General features: G+C 32.4%; 2 protein-coding genes across 2 annotated transcripts in view; both read left to right on the top strand.

Moving 5' to 3' along the window:
• The window catches only part of LOC121728746, a 41,652-nt gene extending 41,101 nt beyond the window's left edge, over nt 1-551 (top strand). Inside the window, exon 10 of the transcript XR_006035862.1 lies at nt 541-551. The gene's annotated coding sequence lies outside the window, so the exon portion shown is untranslated. The remainder of the gene's footprint in view (nt 1-540) is intronic.
• The window catches only part of LOC121728768 (influenza virus NS1A-binding protein homolog B-like), a 40,454-nt gene that overhangs the window by 3,399 nt on the left and 16,465 nt on the right, over nt 1-20,590 (top strand). The gene's annotated exons all lie outside the window — the stretch shown is intronic.

Raw genomic sequence — 20,590 nt, 5'->3', positions numbered from 1 at the left:
GGTATTGCAGACAATTGATTTAAAATTAGTATGTGGCACCCGGCTGCCGCTTGGGGATTGATGGGTTAATGATGAAATGTAGGAAGTCAAAATCATCACATCATTTTTTTACACAACTTCTAAAGAGAAGTAGGTTTAGCTAATAAACTTTATAAATTGAACTAGATGTCCCGCGCGGCTTCGCCCGCGTAAATTAGAAATTTTACAGAATCCGTAGCTACATTTTCCCATAAAAAATATTTCCCCCGTTTCTCCCACATTTTCCTGAGCGTCTTCTGTCGTAGTCTTAGAGTAATAATATAATATAACCTTCTCGATAAATGATGAGTCTTACTCGATAAATGATCTATCTAACACTGAGATAAGTTTTTAAATCGGACCTGTAGTTTCTGAGATTGACGCGTTCAAGCAAACATACTCTTCAGGTTTATAATATTAGGTAGATATAGATTTTTTTTAATTATCGCTTGACAAACTCGAGTCTCGATCTAAAAGACTATGAAATGGTATAATATGGTAGTGATGATGATGATGATGAAGAATGTAATTTGCATAGTAGCATAATATGCTTTCTGTTCTTAAAACAACGCCGAAACTCCCAAACTTGTATCTATAAAGAATCAGGAATTCTCTCAGCACCTTCCGAACCACGGTATACCGGGTATATCTCGGTGCAAAATCTTACTTGTTGGTAGCATATGCTTAGAATACTTCTCACGAAACCGAAGTCACCATATGTTTCCCTATAAGTTTTGAGGAGTTCCCTCGATTACTTATGGATCCTTCATCAGATCACCACTTTTCTGAATATAATACCATATTGGGATGATAGCCTATATACCAAAAGAAAAATTTTGAAAATCGGTTAACAAACGGCGGAGTAATCGTTGAATATAAGAAAACGAACATAACACCTCCCCCATTTTGAAAGTCGGTTAAAATTGTAGCCTATGTGTTATTTATTTAATATTTTAATCAGCACATGAATTGAATAACAATTTTTTTTCAAATTAATCGTAGCACCATCTGTCAGGACAAACTAAAATTGAAATAGAATAATATTGAATGCGATGATAGCGCCGTCCGCCGGATCTAATGTAAAACATACCAAAATCAACAACTCCTTATAAATAAGAAATTAATTGAAAAAACATTTTCCAGTAGACCAAACTGTAAATCTAAACCATTCTCGAATCTCCACGAACACACACAAAAAATTTCATCAAAATTGGTCCAGTCGTTTAGGAGGAGTTCAGTCACATACACACGCACACAAGAAATATATATGTCGCATCCGGTCAAAAACGGAAACGGAACTTAAGTGCGCCATCTTTATGAATCTAGTGGCGCGCTTTGACAGAGTCGGGGCGTGTCGGAGTGGGAGAGATGGAGAGGGAAATTTCCCCTCCTGGGCCAGTCGTGAGAAGATGCGATCAGTCTCGTCTGGGCTTACAACTAGCCAACACGTTCCGGAACTGTCCCTAGTTTCGTTTGTGCTACTTGTGCTAAGTGAAGTTATTAAAGTGAAGTGTTGTAAAGTGTAAAAGTGTTCCTGAGAGAGTGAGTGTGATTCTGTGAATTGTAATAAAAACTATTTCTGATTACTGTTATTATTTTGTTCTTGTTCATTGCGCGATACCCACACAAGACCCACAAAATGTCTGATCGTAGTCCTATTCTACCGAGAGACTCGTTATCAGAAGTGGGATATAATCGCGCAAATGAACAAAATAACGGCAACAACGGTGGAGATCAATGGCGTATTTTGCTAGAAATGCAAAATCAACAAATACAAGCGTTGATTCAAACCTTGAAGTCTCCAGTGACCAATAACGCTGTGGTGTTGCCAGATTTTAATCCAGATGTGCAGGAATCGGATGCTGCCTCTTGGTGTACTACTGCAGACCTATGTTTTGGTGAACACGTCATGGCAGGTAGTCAATTAGTTATGACACTTAGCAAATCCCTTAAAGGTTCTGCTTCCACGTGGTTGTCTCAGATAGCTTATCCTGGGATGACATGGGCACAATTTAAAGAGTTGTTCAAAGCCAGATTTTTAAGTACTGAAACGCCTGCGGCAACTCTCATCAAAATAAATTCCGAAAGACCAAAGGAAGATGAAAACTATGCTGCGTATTCAAGTCGGCTGGTTACTTCATTATTAAATCAGTGGAAAGATTTAAATTTAGAAGAAATTGCAGTATCTACAGTGCTCGCTCATTTAGCTCAAGTGGATACTCGTCTGCAACGCCTGGCGTTTACAGCCTCAATTAAAACGCGCCATCATCTACAGCAAGAACTGCAAGCGTTTTCTTATCTGAAACGAAAGATACCTGTGGATGATTCAAATGCAATTGAGAATGGAAAACGACAAAGGTTTTCGACATCAACGAATATAAGGTGCCATTCTTGTGGAAAATTAGGACACAAGCAATCGGACTGTCGCTCTAAAAAGTCTGAAGCCAGAAAGCCGTCTGCGATGTCAGCTTCTACGCCCAATCAACGTCGCCAAATCAGCCCAGTCGTTTGCTATAAGTGTGGCACTGTTGGTCACGTCGCAAGCCGCTGTATTGCCACTGCTACGCCTGGACCATCAACGCCTGTGGAGAAACGGATAGACGTGTGTACCGTCCAGCCTCCATCCGGTACATTAGAACATTTCGGTGAGCGTTTTAACTTTCAATTTGATTCTGGTGCCGAGTGTACATTATTTAAGAAAATATTGCAAGTAAATTTAGAGGTAAACGAATAAATAATGTGATTTCTTTAGTTGGTATTGGCAATAGTAACATTTATAGTACGATTCAATTGTTGTGTCCAGTTCAAATCAACGATTTCACCATGGAAATATTATTCCACGTTGTGCCTGAAAAATTTATTCGCAGTGATATTTTGTTAGGACGAGAAATATTAAACAATGGGTTTCGGGTAAGCATGACAGAAACTGACTTTGTTTTGACGCGAGACAAAATTGTTAACACATATACCTTGACTGACCTATTGAGTGTGAATGATTTAAATTGTATTGATACAGACATTCCTTCTAATAGAAAAACCGAGCTTTTAGATATTTTGCAGAATTATTCTTCCTATTTTATAACCGGTTTTCCAACTACTCGAGTTAACACTGGTGAATTAGAAATACGATTGATAGACCCAAACCGTACCGTCCAAAGACGCCCTTATCGATTGTCTCCAAGTGAGCGTCAAGTTATGCGAGATAGGGTTAGTGAATTACTTCAGGCAAACATAATAAGACCTAGTAAATCCCCATTTGCTAGTCCTGCGATCTTGGTAAATAAACAAGATGGTTCACAGCGCATGTGTATAGATTATAGGGAGTTGAATTCTAATACAGTTCCGGATCGTTTTCCCTTGCCGTTAATTACTGACCAAATTTCAAGGTTATATGGTGCCAATTATTTTACGAAATTAGACTGCGCCAGTGGATTCCATTTAATACCTGTACAGGCAGACTCGATTGAGCGTACTGCATTTATTACACCAGAGGGTCAATATGAATTTTTAACAATGCCGTTTGGTCTCAAAAATGCTATTTCAGTATTCCAAAGAGCCATAGTTAATGCTTTAGGTGATCTAGCAAACCAGTATGTAGTGATATATGTGGACGATGTCTTGGTGGTATCTGAATCAATAGAGCAGGGCTTAGGTAGACTACGAGAGGTATTAGAGAAATTGACAAAAGCAGGATTTTCGCTTAACCTTAAGAAATGTACTTTTCTGAAGTCGCGTGTTGAGTTTTTAGGTTATGAGGTCGAAGCTGGTGAAATTAAGCCGAATAAACGAAAAATTAAGGCATTATCAGCGTTACCTCCTCCACAGACTATTACTCAGGTAAGACAGTTTGTAGGTTTAGCATCATATTTTCGTCAGTTCGTGCAAGGGTTCTCTAAAATTATGTCCCCACTCTACAAATTGACTTCAGGTAAGCATCCATTCAAATGGGATACTACTTGCGAAGAATCACGTCAAAAGGTTATAAAGGCGTTAACTAATGAACCAGTACTTTTGATCTTTGATCCTCAGTATCCAGTAGAGCTCCATACTGACGCAAGTGCTGAAGGATATGGTGCTATACTTCTTCAAATTGTAGACGGTAAGAAAAGGCCTGTAGCATATTACAGCAGACGCACGACGGCAGCAGAATCACGCTATCACTCTTACGAGTTGGAGACTCTTGCTGTCGTCAACGCAATTAAGCACTTTAGACACTATTTGCATGGCAGGAAGTTTACAGTGGTTACCGACTGTAACTCGCTGAAATCAGCTCGGTATAAAATCGATTTGTCTCCAAGAGTACACAGGTGGTGGGTATTTTTACAGTCTTTTGACTTTGACGTCAGATACAACGTTGGTAAGCAAATGGCTCATGCTGACTTCTTTTCTCGCAACTTACTCCCTAGCAGATCAGACCAACGACTCTTCAAGGCAATCGAACAAAGGCAGGTAAATGTGACTGAACTTGGTGATAATTGGCTTCTCGCTGAGCAGCAAAGAGATGAAGACATCAAAAAAATAATTGAAAACCTTAATCAAGGTATATTAGGTGAGGATGTTGCTAAGACATATGAAGTAAGGTCAGGTGTGCTTCACCGCAAGGTGCAAAGGAATGGTAGGACTAGGTGTCTACCTATTGTTCCTCGTGCACTGCGATGGTCTATCATTAATAACGTTCATGAGTCTCTTGTTCATCTTGGTTGGGAGAAAACTTTGGAAAAGTTATACAATCATTACTGGTTCGAAAGTATGAGTCGATACGTTAAGAAATTTGTAGACAGCTGTGTGATCTGTAAGGTGGCAAAATCACATTCAGGTAAGGTACAAGCTCAGCTACACTCCATTCCTAAAGTAGCAATCCCATGGCACACTGTTCACATGGATGCTACTGGGAAGTTAAGTGGAAAAAGTGACAGGAAGGAGTATGTTTTCGTATTAATCGACGCATTTACTAAATACGTTTTACTTTATCATACTAAGAATATCGATACGAAGAGTAGCATAAAGGCCGTGACTGACAGTGTAGCTTTATTTGGTGCTCCAGTCAGAATTATAGCAGACCAGGGACGTTGTTTCGCAAGTAGGGAATTCCGAGACTTTTGTGAAGGAAAGAACATCAACCTTCACCTTATTGCTACTGGGTCTAGTCGTGCGAATGGCCAAGTGGAGAGGGTCATGAGTGTTTTAAAGTCAATGCTAACTGCAATAGAGACTGACAAAGACAAATCGTGGCAGGATTCACTAGGAGAAGTCCAATTAGCCTTAAATTGTACCGTAAACCGTGTTACAAAAGTAAGTCCTTTGGAGCTATTTATAGGCAAAGTGGCACGTCCACTCGACTTGATGGTAACCGACATTGACGAGACAGTTGATCTTGACGAAGTGAGACAGTTAGCATCTGAAAATATCGAAAAATCCGCGCTTTATGATAAAAACCGATTTGATCGTTCAAAGGCCAACGTTAATAAGTTTTCCATGGGTGATTTCGTTTTGATAGAAAATGAAGAACGTAACCAAACCAAATTGGATGCCAAATTTAGAGGTCCGTTTCAAATTGTAGAACTTTTAGATGGTGACCGTTATCTTTTAAAGTCGTTAACAAATAAACGTACTTACAAATACGCTCATGATCGTCTTAGAAAAATGCCTGAGGGCCAAGTACCTATTGATGTTGTTGATGTTTAGTGCATTTTTAGTTGTGTTGTTCGGATACTCGGTTCGCTGGGTCGGAGACCATACCAGTGTACTGTAGCCGTAGCCTAGTAGAAATCGGTATCGACCCCTGTGGTCGTCCGTGGGTTCGCGGTCAGCAGTAGCTCTGGATGCTGTGGTCGGGTCTAGCCTTGAAGCCAAGACCATAGAGTCAAAATTATGTGACTCGCTTTCTGTGTTGTGTTTTTGAGTAGTTACTGTATTTTGACCACGAATGAGTAACCGAAGTTAAAAGTGATTTTTGAGAATACATCTCATCAATGGTACTCGACCCGTTTACAATTGAGGTTTAATCTTAAGTTTTAGTATTAGAAACTTAACTAGTTAAGAATCAAATGATTTCTTAGATTAATGCTGTCAATTTTTGTTTAAGGTTTACATATTTTGCTGATAGACTTTAAGGTCGATTATAATAAACCAGTTTGATTGATAAATTATGAATTTCTTTCAACATGCATTGACAGCATTATGAAATGTCAGGAATGGTCGAGCGCATACTGTGCTTGTTTCAATATTGTTTCAGATTAACATGCGAGGACGCACGTCGTCGCAGGATGGCCGTGTCGCATCCGGTCAAAAACGGAAACGGAACTTAAGTGCGCCATCTTTATGAATCTAGTGGCGCGCTTTGACAGAGTCGGGGCGTGTCGGAGTGGGAGAGATGGAGAGGGAAATTTCCCCTCCTGGGCCAGTCGTGAGAAGATGCGATCAGTCTCGTCTGGGCTTACAACTAGCCAACACGTTCCGGAACTGTCCCTAGTTTCGTTTGTGCTACTTGTGCTAAGTGAAGTTATTAAAGTGAAGTGTTGTAAAGTGTAAAAGTGTTCCTGAGAGAGTGAGTGTGATTCTGTGAATTGTAATAAAAACTATTTCTGATTACTGTTATTATTTTGTTCTTGTTCATTGCGCGATACCCACACAAGACCCACAAAATGTCTGATCGTAGTCCTATTCTACCGAGAGACTCGTTATATATATTAAGATATGCATAATATTTTGTAAATTAATTATATCTATACTATACTATCTATACTAATATTATAAAACGGAAGAGTTTGTTTGTTTGTTTGAACGCGCTAATCTCAGGAACCACTGGTCCGATTTGAAAAATTCTTTCAGTGTTAGATAGCCCATTTATCGAGGAAGGCTATAGGCTATATTTTATCACGCTAAGAATTATTTTAGGTTAGATAGCCTATTTATCGAGGAAGGCCATAGGCTATATTTTATTATTCTACGACTAATAGGAGTGAAGAAATAGAGGAAAATGTGGAAAAAACGGGGGAAAGATTCTTAAGAACTACTCGAGCAATTTTTATGTTATTTGGCAAACATGAAGAATAGACCACGTTAAGGGACATAGGCTATTTTTTTGCGGAAAAATGTAAATGTAAATTCCTAAATTACGCAAGCGAAGCCGCGCGGAACATCTATATAAGTATATAATAAAATTACTAAATTTGGGTTATAGAATATTTAAGCGACTGAGAGTGAGTGACGAAAAATTAACAGAACAGCAACTTAGAAATTATTTATTTGAGTTACTTAAAATACAAAAGCTTTATAATTTTTGAGCGACCTAATATCTGTTTGAGTGTCAACGTTACGTCCTGCATTTTTTTCAATATTTGGCTAATGTAATTTTTAAACTGAGTGGCATTTTATCTTAAATGAAGTGTTTCGAATACCAAAACGACTTTGAAAAATACATTAATGAGCAGAGTATACTGAGCACACATTAAAACAAAAAAATGAATATGAAATAACTATTTGATGAAAGACTTTTATTCAGGGACTACTACGGACAGGGATAGAACATTTTTTTTAATTACTATCGAGCAAATTTTTTTGAGTAGCTTCATTTGGATAAGAGGAACAACAATTTTATATGTGAAAAAAGTGGTAGCTAACAGAGATAGAAAGGATTTCATACTTTGATTTGATGATCCCAAAATAAGTATTGTTCTATTTGTAGGAACTTAAATTATATAACGGTAAAAGTTTAGAATCATACCTAACGATTTAGGGGGCAGGGGAGGCGAGGGGGAGGGGGGTATACCCCGTTTATATATAAAAATCGTTAAAATCCTTAACGGAACGTCAAAGAAATGGGTAAAATTTTAATGGTGACCTATACAAAAAAAAAACAACTGTGAAATGGCTTCTACGCAGGGCTCCTACTTCTGGGTGGTTTACAAAAAAATAATCACGATGGCTAAGGCGGATTAGGTTAGCCATCTAACCTAATCCAAAAAAGTCGTATTGGTCCGCAGCCCAACTCACCTGACTGCAACGATTCGTCGCTCCGCCTCCATTCGAATTTGCACGCATTCAACAATATGTACTTTTTCATTAAAACACGTATCAAAATATAAAATATAAAGCCTCAAATAGAATATCAGTAACCAATTATCATTAATAAAGCAGCTCACAAAAGTTTGCTCAAAATGAACTTTTTACTAGCTCGTAATAAATAACCTCACTTAGAAAAATTGAATCTATAATTAATATTGAATTTGCCCGCTATGTATTTCCAGTCGCTCACTTAGTAATACAGTCGCTCGGATAGAATTTTAATATCTGAAATAGATTAATCGCAAATCGCAATCCACATTTTGTAAGCTCGTTTTGGATTTTATTATAAACTAGCGGCCCGCCCCGGCTTCGTACGGGTGGACATTGATTTTTGAATAAGTATATTTTTTTTTATCTTTATTTCTTACTCAATCTTTATGTTAAGCAGAACATAAAAATGGTTTACACTAAACGAAATGAATTAATGAAGCACTATAATATTACCCCATCAATGAAGCGGCACCCGGCTGTCGCATAGCTATTATATTATAAATCTATTGTGTCTGCGATTGCCATGATCGAGGTAATAATAATTAATATTTACGTGGACTCTTCGGGCGAGCAACCCGCGTGACGCGCCTTGACGACGCCCAATTCGCAACATGCAGCAGAAATCGTAATATTTTATTTTCGCCATAACATTAAAACAAAACGTCCAATTTTAATCATTCAAAGACCAAATATTATCTAAATTAACTGTACTTAGTAATGAAATAATTTATTTTGATAAGAATTAATGCCATGAGTAAAATAAAGTCATTTAAATGTAGTCCAAAAACATTTCAAGATTTTTTAATAAAAAAATGGTTATTGTGCCTCACTCAACATAGATAGGTATAGTGTGTCGCGGACTTTTTTGTAGATATTTAAAAGATCTACAATTACTTAGAACATTTTATGGTTCTATCTTTTATAGTTTAGGCAGCGTACGCGAAAAAAGTAACATTTCTGGTTGATTTTTTACACCTGGCGTCCGAAAATCCCAAATATTAACTAAATTTTATTTTTAAAATTCATCCAAACATAGGCTAAATTTTATTTTTTCCAAAATAAAATTTAGCCTATGTTCAGCAGAATTAATGTAGGATTCCAATGGTAAAATAATCTTTCAAATCGGTCCAGTAGTTCAAGACAAACAAACAATCAAATCTTTCCTCTTTATAATAGTGGTGTAGATCAATATTAGTCGTTACTTTAATTTATTTTTCGCTTAGTCAAATTAATACCGCTCATGTTATTAAAACAGTATGTTCATCATCAGTCGCAAAGTAATTTTTTATTCGCTCGTTTTATTATTTCCCAAAAATTATAAGTTGTTTCTTATAAATATTAAATTACCCGATACCTATTATAGCTGATTTAGAAAAACATTATTTTGATTGTTAAAATTTCTAATAACTTAATCTTTACTCTGAATTCTTTGCGCAGAAAGAGAAGGAAATAGTGATCCCTTTCCGAAAAATTTTGGTGGAGAATAAACAAGGCTGTATACAGGAAATTTGTGTTTCCTGTGTAAATAGCCTTGTCTCTTCTCCACCTACATTTTTAATGAGCTACATAGGCTTTTAATTTAGTCCAAGATTCGAGTACTTAATACCTATAGTATCTAGATTCTAGTGGATCAAATGCTTCTGTCATGAGAATGGAAAATTTAGTATATAAAAAATTAGGAAAATACGATAAATTATGTTCCATATTTATAGAATTATCGACACTGATATTGTCACCGTTATTTGTACAAGTCATTGATCAAAGAAGTTAAGACTTGTTTGTTAATAAATAATGTCAAAGAACTAGATAACCAGTCATAAAGCATTAGATCGATGCGCGGCCTATACAAACAAGTTTCAAGGCTTCGCAAAAGTCAATTATGTACTAAAAGGTGTCTAGGGCAAAGCGGGGTTTTACCGCGACGTCGCCCTTGCTACCTTTCGTCGCTACGAAGCACCATTAAATTGACCTTTATTTACTTAGTATTAGAATATAAAATGGCAAAGCGCCGCACATAATTTACCGTGAAAAGTATTGCTGTACTGTCGATATTTGGAGCAATCTAGACACTGCGGGCTGCGGTTTGTTAACAAATTGCAGTGAAGTATTTTGTTTTTTTTTCGTCGTAAGTCAGCCTTTTTTACCCAACTTTCAATAAAGGAGATTGGCAGTTGGCTTCGATCACTATAATATATTAGTGATCGAAGGCAGTTGGCTATTAAAACGTGATTTCTTTTTTTATTGCGACGGAAATCCAACTTTTATTCACTTTTTCGTGCTTCCTACATGTTTTAAATCTTGATGGTTAAGCATAGAATTTTTTTCCATACATCATAGGTTTTGACATCAGCAGTGTACTACAGTATAGGTGCTGATATCATAGGGATATCGACGACAGTAATAATATTAGATTTAAAGATACGGTTTCGTTACAGTTTTTACGTGTAGTTTACGTTACTTTTAAAATATAACTCTAAGCAAACGACACCACTACACTGCACTGTTATAAACATTACGTTACGTCATTCAATAATGTATACCTACATTTATGCAAAAAATGTACCTTTTTGTCACTATAATATGTATTCTGTGGCTTTACTACCGTATATTTGTTGGAAAAGTAAATACGAAAAAACTGAAGGCTTTTGTCACGCAATATTCGCATAATGTCCGCGTTCTGTCCTTCAAGTAATGATTGTATAATGATTGAACAGTGTATTCGATCATATTCCAACAATTTTAACGAACCTTGAACGTCTAGTCACGTTGTTTAATCTCATTCTGGTAATTTGAGACAATCATCGTATTAAGTTTTCACGTTCTATGACGTAAAATAATAAATTATTACTTTTCATTACGAGCTGGTTATAATTTTGTTTTTTGTAGCAATGGAACTATAACTACTTATGTATTAGTACCTGGATTATATACTTATACCTATATACAGGGTGTAACAAAAATAAATGATAATACTTTAGGGTGTGTATGTGTTCCTTGTAGAGCGTTCACTGTGAAAGTAGCAGCGCTGAAAGACCAAAAATTTTTTTCACTTTTGTATGGGGAAACTCGTGACGCTCGGGCCCTAGCCCATAACTCTCTACAAGGAACACGTACACACCCTAAAGTATTAGCACTTATTTTTGTTACACACTGTATATATATATATAAATATATATATATATATATATATATATATATATATATAGATGATAAGAAACTGCATGATGACTTTCAAATACATTTATTCTACAATATTATACAGTGGTACACTTTCGGGCAGAGATTCCTCTTACAATTGTTCTTCCGTCAAAATTCGCATCATACTGCGCTCTTGGGGTATTTATACACAATTTTTACCCGTCAACCCCCACTCCAAGTGAAGCGAACGTAGCCTTGGGATTGCACGTTGTCAGTGTGGCCAGATTTAAATATTAAAACTACCATCTAATTTAGTCTAAAATAGTTAAGTTACAATAATTTAGTATTCTAAAAGCAATAAACTAAGTACTGAATTACGTAAATCATAACATTCGGCCATCCGACAACGTGCAGCGTCCCGATGCACTCTTAAAACAATCATCAATGGTGCAATACATATAACATTATCTATACATTTTCACTATAAACTAACCTATTGTTATTTATATCAAATTAAATTTTACATTTAGAAAAACAATTCATTTGTTGTTTTGTTACAAACCGTGTAGAATGATAAAATATAATATAATAATTAATATTACAATATACAAACATTAATAAAACTAATATAACTTATAAGATTTTTGTACAATAATTGCTTTGCAATTATAACAACCAACATTGTTGAAACAAAAACACAAATGTGGTAATTACAGTATTATAGAAGTACAACTATCTAAAATTTTAGTTACTTATGCTGAATTTGTGAACTACACAAAAGCGCATTAGAATAATTATCTTTGCGATTCATTTAATAGAAATTACATAACTCGAGCGTCAAGAAAATAAAATTATATATCACAAAAAACTTAAGTAATAGAAACAAACGGCAATATTAATAATAAGCTTAAATACTTAATAACATCTCACACAAGAAACAAAACAAAATAAAATTACCTATCTTAGGTACTTTATCAAATATCGCTGGTGATATAAACCTCTGGAAGTTTTAACAATTATTGGTCTTCCAATTTTACTTTTAAAGCTACTAGTATGGAACTTCACTTCAGCCGATTCTAATTTTATTTATCATTTGCATCTGTATAGATCTGTGATCATCTGATATTCCCAGAAAAAAACTAACTGTATAATAAATTATCTATATAGAACTTCAAATAGTAATCATCATATTCCCAGGAAAGTATATACTGAATTACATTTTGAAATATCAAGTAATTTAAAATTTATTTTATGTGGAGATGGGAATATATTTTATACACTTTATTAACTTACAAGACTACCCAAAATTAACAAATTTGTTTAAACCATGACATCTTCATGTTAAGCTTTTCTGCAGTAAAGAGCATACTTATTTATGTAATGCCTTTATCACATTTTTCGAAACAATTGTTATAGTACAGCATTTTATAAACTATGCTTCTTTCTAAAATAAAATCTTGTTCAACATAAACTTATGGTAATCAAAAGGCAAAGGTTCAAGGGCAAATACTAAGATTCACTGCAAAAATATAACTTAACTATTAATAATCATAAAAACACAGACTGCATTGATACATTTTTAAATAATACCAAGAAATTACCGGAATTATTAATGAGTAATTTAATTATCATTTTAAATGACTTTCTTCTAATCATCTAAACCAGAGATAGTGTGATACATGCCTAATTTTCTATCGGTTCTCGAATAATTCGGGATTAACTTGGTTATATTTCTAAACATATAGTTTTAAATCTAGATTCCACGAGCTCCAGATCAGGCATAAAACTATAATGTTGTTGTTGAGTCATTTCTGTTTTTGCTTCGTCTTTAATCTAAATCTCACATGACCCTTAAATACTTTAGGCCAGTTTAGTAATACTAAGTAGTTTAAATAAGTAACTTGTCAGAAATAATAATAATAATAGTTGTTTGGCCACAAGCCCGCAACTTTGGAACAAACTCTTACAAAGGAGAATAGAAAACTACAATACCAACAATAATAATAATAATTAAGTAAAGGAGTTTTGACCTTTAACTTAAAAGTATTTTTTACTTTTAGAATTGTGATACCTATCGCTATCGTTTTTATTTTGTAACATTAGTAGAATATTAACCATTTAACATGAAGGAAGTCGGTTAAAAATAGATATCGTCCTGATGTGTAGGCAAAATTTTGCCATAACCAAATTTTGAAAAGCGTCCGAGTGTCGAATGAACGTTTAATACAATTCAAATAAAGTATGCTGATTGCCGGTCTTCCCCAAGTTGACCTTAACTATTTTCTACATATTCATTAAAAATTTAAAATATAAATGCGTCTAGTTTTACATTTGGGATCATCGATTGTTGTCTACCAAATACTCAATCTAGCGACCACGTGGAACTTTAACTTGACGAATTAAAAGAAAAACATCCCATTGACAAATCATATTAAATTCTACTTCGATAGCAGCTTTGCTAATTCTATTTCAACGAATAATAACCAAAATACTATACGACAGACTGTTATAAAAAATCTATATTTAATCAAAGATAAATGCAGTAGAATTTGACAATTTTAAAAGTAAAATACTAATGCAGTAGAATTTGACAATTTTAAAAGTAAAATACTAAAAGTGTGGACCAGAAATATAAGCCAACCCCTTTAAACTTCTCAATATGTACTTATAGTCAAGCCAACCCCTTTAAACTTCTCAATATGTACTTATAGTCCGAAGTAGATTTAAGGAAATATAATTAAACGGATCGAATCTTCACTTAGTAATTGTTTACATAGATAGAATTGTCTCATCTCTTTGTTACCGTATTATTCGTAATCGTAACAATTTGAAGTTTTTTTTTTTTTTTTAAATAGGTATCTTAAAATTATTGACTAGGTATACGATTTTTATATACCACCGAATAGAAGCGAACAGTTTGTTTTATAAGAACAGAAATACAACATTACAGTGCTTTGATCTATCGATGATAGGAATCTTGTGGTAGCCATTTTTCTGGATATGACAAAAAAACGTTTGATTTTGTAGATCGCAAAACTGATTGCTTTCAATGACACTACCGTTTACGAGGTAAAGCAAAAAGTTCGCTTAAAAATTGTTCATCCAATTGTCTACAAATTACAATATTATGTAAAAATAATAAATATCTAAAACACAAAAATGTTCCAGTAGAGTTACATTATAATTCTTAATCGTTATAGCTTAATAAGTTAAGCTTACCTCAAAGAAGTTTCTTAGTCTCTTTCAGCTTTTGCTTTATATAACTACTAGCTGACCCGGCGAACGTTTTGCCGTATAAATTATTTCTAGTATCAATATTTAAAAAGCAGATAAAAACCTATTCTCAGGTCCAACGAATGTACATACAAAATTTCATTAAAATCGGTTGAGGCGCTCTGGAGGAGCTTGCGAGCAAACACCGACACGAGAATGTTTCACATAATAATTAATAATAATATATTAGATTCAAGTTTCTTAGTCTCTTTCAGCTTTTACTTTATATAATTACTAGCTGACCCGGCGAACGTTTTGCCGTATAAATTATTTCTAGTATCAATATTTAAAAAGCAGATAAAAACCTATTCTCAGGTCCAACGAATGTACATAAAAAATTTCATTAAAATCGGTTGAGGCGCTCTGGAGGAGCTTGCGAGCAAACACCGACACGAGAAAGTTTCACATAATAATTAATAATAATATATTAGATTCACTCACTCCTAACGCTATCAATCACAAAGAAGTGTTATTTGCAGTTGACATAACTTTGGCAATTATAATCGGGGCGAGCGAAGCGAGCCCAATAATAGTACCTAACACCTATATTCTACAATCTTTACATTTTGTGATACATGGAAAAACTGTCACGCCCATTGCTTTGTATGTTTAACATAGTAAGTGCTTTAACATAGTAATTTTTATTTATACCTATGTACCTAGATGCATTATTATCTAGTCTAGTCAAGGAGTGACGATGCGACACGAATATTGACATGGTGAATGTTGAACTTTCAGGATTAATAATATTGGGTATTCACTGCAGCGTTTCTTAATTTCTAACAAAAACATTCTGAATACTAATTTTTAGTAGGAGCAAATGCACGAACCATTCTTTCAGGAAATAAATTCAAATTATTTAAGCCCCAGTAAAGACTTGACATCTATTTAAAACGAATTTAAGAACCTTAACTTGGTCCAGTAGCCAAGAATGTTAAGAAACACGTGTCGAATTTCAAAAACTATCACCGCTTCGAAAGTTTTGTACGCCTCTAGAAAGGCAGAATGTATAGACACTTTTTTCCATTTCAGTCAACTCCAGTCTAAAATCTCAATTCAATCCATTTCACTCAATTTCACTTAATCAAATTCAATAAATTTCACTTAATCAAATTCAATAAATTTCACTTAATCAAATTCAATAAATTTCACTTAATCAAATTCAATAAATTTCACTTAATCAAATTCAATAAATTTCACTTAATCAAATTCAATAAATTTCACTTAATCAAATTCAATAAATTCCATTTAACAATTCAATAAATTCCATTTAACAATTCAATAAATTTCATTTAACAATTCAATAAATTCCATTTAACAATTCAATAAATTCCATTTAACAATTCAATAAATTCCATTTAACAATTCAATAAATTCCATTTAACAATTCAATAAATTTCATTAACAATTCAATAAATTTCATTAACAATTCAATAAATTTCATTAATAATTCAATAAATTTCATTAATAATTCAATAAATTTCATTAATTCAATAAATTTCATTAATTCAATAAATTTCATTAATTCAATAAATTTCATTTAATAATTCAATAAATTTCATTTAATAATTCAATAAATTTCATTTAATAATTCAATAAATTTCATTTAATAATTCAATAAATTTCATTTAATAATTCAATAAATTTCATTTAATAATTCAATAAATTTCATTTAATAATTCAATAAATTTCATTTAATAATTCAATAAATTTCATTTAATAATTCAATAAATTTCATTAATAATTCAATAAATTTCATTAATAATTCAATAAATTTCATTTAATAATTCAATAAATTTCATTAATAATTCAATAAATTTCATTAGAATTTTGTTTAACCCATCTAAATCCAAATTTCATTCATTCCAAATTTATATTATTTTAATTCAAATTTCATTTTATTCAAATTTCATTTTATTCAAATTTCATTTTATTCAAATTTCATTTTATTCAAATTTCATTTTATTCAAATTTCATTTTATTCAAATTTCATTTTATTCAAATTTCATTTTATTCAAATTTCATTTTATTCAAATTTCATTTTATTCAAATTTCATTTTATTCAAATTTCATTTTATTCAAATTTCATTTTATTCAAATTTCATTTTATTCAAATTTCATTTTATTCAAATTTCATTTTATTCAAATTTCATTTTATTCAAATTTCATTTTATTCAAATTTCATTTTATTCAAATTTCATTTTATTCAAATTTCATTTTATTCAAATTTCATTTTATTCAAATTTCATTTTATTCAAATTTCATTTAATTCAAATTTCATTTAATTCAAATTTCATTTAATTCAAATTTCATTTAATTCAAATTTCATTTAATTCAAATTTCATTTAATTCAAATTTCATTTAATTCAAATTTCATTTTATTCAAATTTCATTTTATTCAAATTTCATTTTATTCAAATTTCATTTTATTCAAATTTCATTTTATTCAAATTTCATTTTATTCAAATTTCGTTTTATTCAAATTTCGTTTAATTCAAATTTCGTTTAATTCAAATTTCGTTTAATTCAAATTTCGTTTAATTCAAATTTCGTTTAATTCATATTTCGTTTAATTCAAATTTCGTTTAATTCAAATTTCGTTTAATTCAAATTTCGTTTCATTCAAATTTCATTTAATTCAAATTTCGTTTAATTCAAATTTCATTTTATCCAAATTTCATTTCATCCAAATTTTATTTAATCCAAATTTTATTTAATCCAAATTTCATTTCATCCAAATTTCATTTATTGCAAATTTCATTTTTTCCAAATTTCATTTATTCCAAATTTCATTTAATTCAAATTTCATTTAATTCAAATTTCACTTTATCCATATTTCATTTAATCCAAATTTCATTTAATCCAAATTTCATTTAATCCAAATTTCATTTAATCCAAATTTCATTTAATCCAAATTTCATTTAAAACAAAACTTTTAATAGAAACTTTATTACTTTAATCAGTGGTTCACTCCACAGTTCTTAAGAAAATGATACTGTTGAAATTGGGTTTAAAAATTTCAGTGCACATACCTTTGGGTTTTCTGAATCGTTCATTCTATTAACTTTGATCAGTGGTTCACTCCACAGCGACATTGATCAGTGGTTCACTCCACAGCGACTTTGATCAGTGGTTCACTCCACAGCAACTTTGATCAGTGGTCCACTCCATAGCAACTTTAATCAATATTGCACTCCATAGCAACTTTAATCAATGGTTCACTCCAGAGCATTCATGAAAACAAAAATGATCTAGTTATTGAATCGACCCCTTGAAATTGACAATAAAAAGGATAAACTGCAATAAACAGATCTCATACTATCATATTAGCATAAACCATTTCGATTTCATAGAATTAGAATGTTAGAAAAGGCATTCCATACAATCGTTAGCGCGAAAATGTATCACTCTCGAAAAGAGTGAGCTCACTCATCTGAGAGCAGTGTGCCTTAGGACGCATTAGTATTTTGATATCGTTGTTCGATTTATCTATATTACTTGTTTGGTTATTTTTCCAAGCAAAATACTTGATCATGTCCAACCATTCAAGTCATTAATTATTTCATTTCTTTTATTGAACAAACAATTAGTTAAGTAATTCTATACCAAATATTTACATAATACATCATAGATAATATATATTAGCTAAAATCTTGCACATCACTAAAAAAAATACTAGTTATGAATATTCTTTTTGGCGTTTTGAAATCTTGTAATAAAAAGGATATTTTATCAACTTCCATATTATGTAGGCTCTTTGCTATTCATAAAAATAAAAGTTATATTGGAGTAGTGTAATGCGAATTGTGTATAATTGCAGCTATAAGCAGTCCAAATGTGAACTACATGTGGTGTGCACTGTCGAAGAGTAGCCTCGACCAAGTGACATGTATAATGAATGATGCATGTTAAAATGTAATCTTAACTCACTGTCGAAGAGTTGCCTCGACCAAGTGAAATTTATAGTGATGTTAAAATGTAATGTTAAATTCACTGTCGAAGAGTTGCCTCGACCAAGTGAAATGTGTAATGATGCATGTTAAAATGTAATCTTAACTCACTGTCGAAGAGTTGCCTCGACCAAGTGAAATGTGTAATGATGTCAAAATGTTATGTTAAATTCACTGTCGAAGAGTTGCCTCGACCAAGTGAAATGTGTAATGATGCATGTTAAAATGTAATCTTAACTCACTGTCGAAGAGTTGCCTCGACCAAGTGAAATGTGTAATGATGTCAAAATGTTATGTTAAATTCACTGTCGAAGAGTTGCCTCGACCAAGTGAAATGTGTAATGTTAAATTCACTGTCGAAGAGTAGCCTCGACCAAGTGGAAGGTATTATGTGTGTGGTGCGTGATTGTTACGTGTATAGAGTTCTTTCTACTCCGCAACGTATTTTTCAAATACCTCTTGTTGCAAAGTAATAATGACTGAATTAAATAATTTTATATTACTTGTAAAAATCTCAGATACTCTAATACTCAAGTAAATTAAAACATCTCATCTTCATTATAAGATATAACTCGAATGCACAAATTAATTTTTCATATAAAAATTTCACATTTGATAATCTAAATTTATCGAAAACAAAATTATTTCATTACAGTAAAAATCATTTCATAATAACTGTCGGCTCAATTTAAATAAACACACTTTACAAAGAAACATCAACTACACAAAAGAAAAATAGATAGGACATACCAATTATACTCACCGCGTACTAATTACTATTGTTAAAGAAGTTTGTTATACGAAGATGCTGCACTTTAAAACGATTTACCTCAATGTACGCAACATCTACATCGACTTTCAGAACACAGCTAATAATATATATTTGTATGGCGATTGCACCTTCATGATACTTTCAGCTGTTAACATACTTTTGAAAAATATTTTAAAAGTACCCTACATTCTTTTCATATTAATTGTATGTGAATATTTCAAATCATTGTATGCTATCATTAGATAACTCTTTTACTACTATTACTTTTCAGATTTCTTATCTGGGAGCATCGTTACACTTATGAGAAATAAAGATATTTAATCCCAGTTAAGAAATTTAATAATAAGTGAATATAAAGTGAGCGTACCTGGATTTTTATCCCACTTCTGAGATGATAAGAAACTGCATGATGACTTTCAAATACATTTATTCTACAATATTATACAGTGGTACACTTTCGGGCAGAGATTCCTCTTACAATTGTTCTTCCGTCAAAATTCGCATCATACTGCGCTCTTGGGGTATTTATACACAATTTTTACCCGTCAACCCCCACTCCAAGTGAAGCGAACGTAGCCTTGGGATTGCACGTTGTCAGTGTGGCCAGATTTAAATATTAAAACTACCATCTAATTTAGTCTAAAATAGTTAAGTTACAATAATTTAGTATTCTAAAAGCAATAAACTAAGTACTGAATTACGTAAATCATAACATATATATATAGTGTGTAACATATTTTTGAATGTGTATTTTTGAACCCTCGTAACTTTAGTTTGGATAATGCCAGATAGTTGAAATTTTTAAGATATAATGACATGGGTATAATTATTAAATGCGCAAAGTTTGAAAACCGTAGCTATTATACTTTAGATTTTATAGGTGTCCAAAAACCCATAATTTGGTCACTGACTCACCGATCATCAAAACTGTTTGGGTACTTCCTGAAGTCTTAGAAAGCTGAAATTTGGTATGTAACATAATATTAGTACTGAAACAACAAAAAATTTTCAAACCCAACTTAACATATATTCGTACCATTATAGAGCAAAATTAGGCAAAAATTTGTTTTTTTTTGTATGGAAATTTTTTATTTTATTTTAATATCATTATTAAATATTAAAGAAGATATATAACTAAGGACTTTGAGATAAATTCACCTACCTATTGCCATTATTGATATAGAGCAAAAAGGGCCAAAAAAATCTATCACGGTTGTTGTATGGGAGCCCCCCTTAAATATTAATTTTATTTTGTTTTTAGTATTTGTTGTTACAGCGGCCACAATTATACATAATCTGTGAAAATTTAAACTCTCTAGCTATTACCGTTCTTGAGTTACAGCCTGGAGACAGACAGACAGACGGACAGCCAGAAAGACAA

The sequence above is a fragment of the Aricia agestis genome, chromosome 1 (genome assembly GCF_905147365.1).
Source record: "Aricia agestis chromosome 1, ilAriAges1.1, whole genome shotgun sequence".
Classification (NCBI taxonomy): domain Eukaryota; kingdom Metazoa; phylum Arthropoda; class Insecta; order Lepidoptera; family Lycaenidae; genus Aricia; species Aricia agestis.
This window is presented reverse-complemented; position numbering and strand designations above follow the sequence as displayed.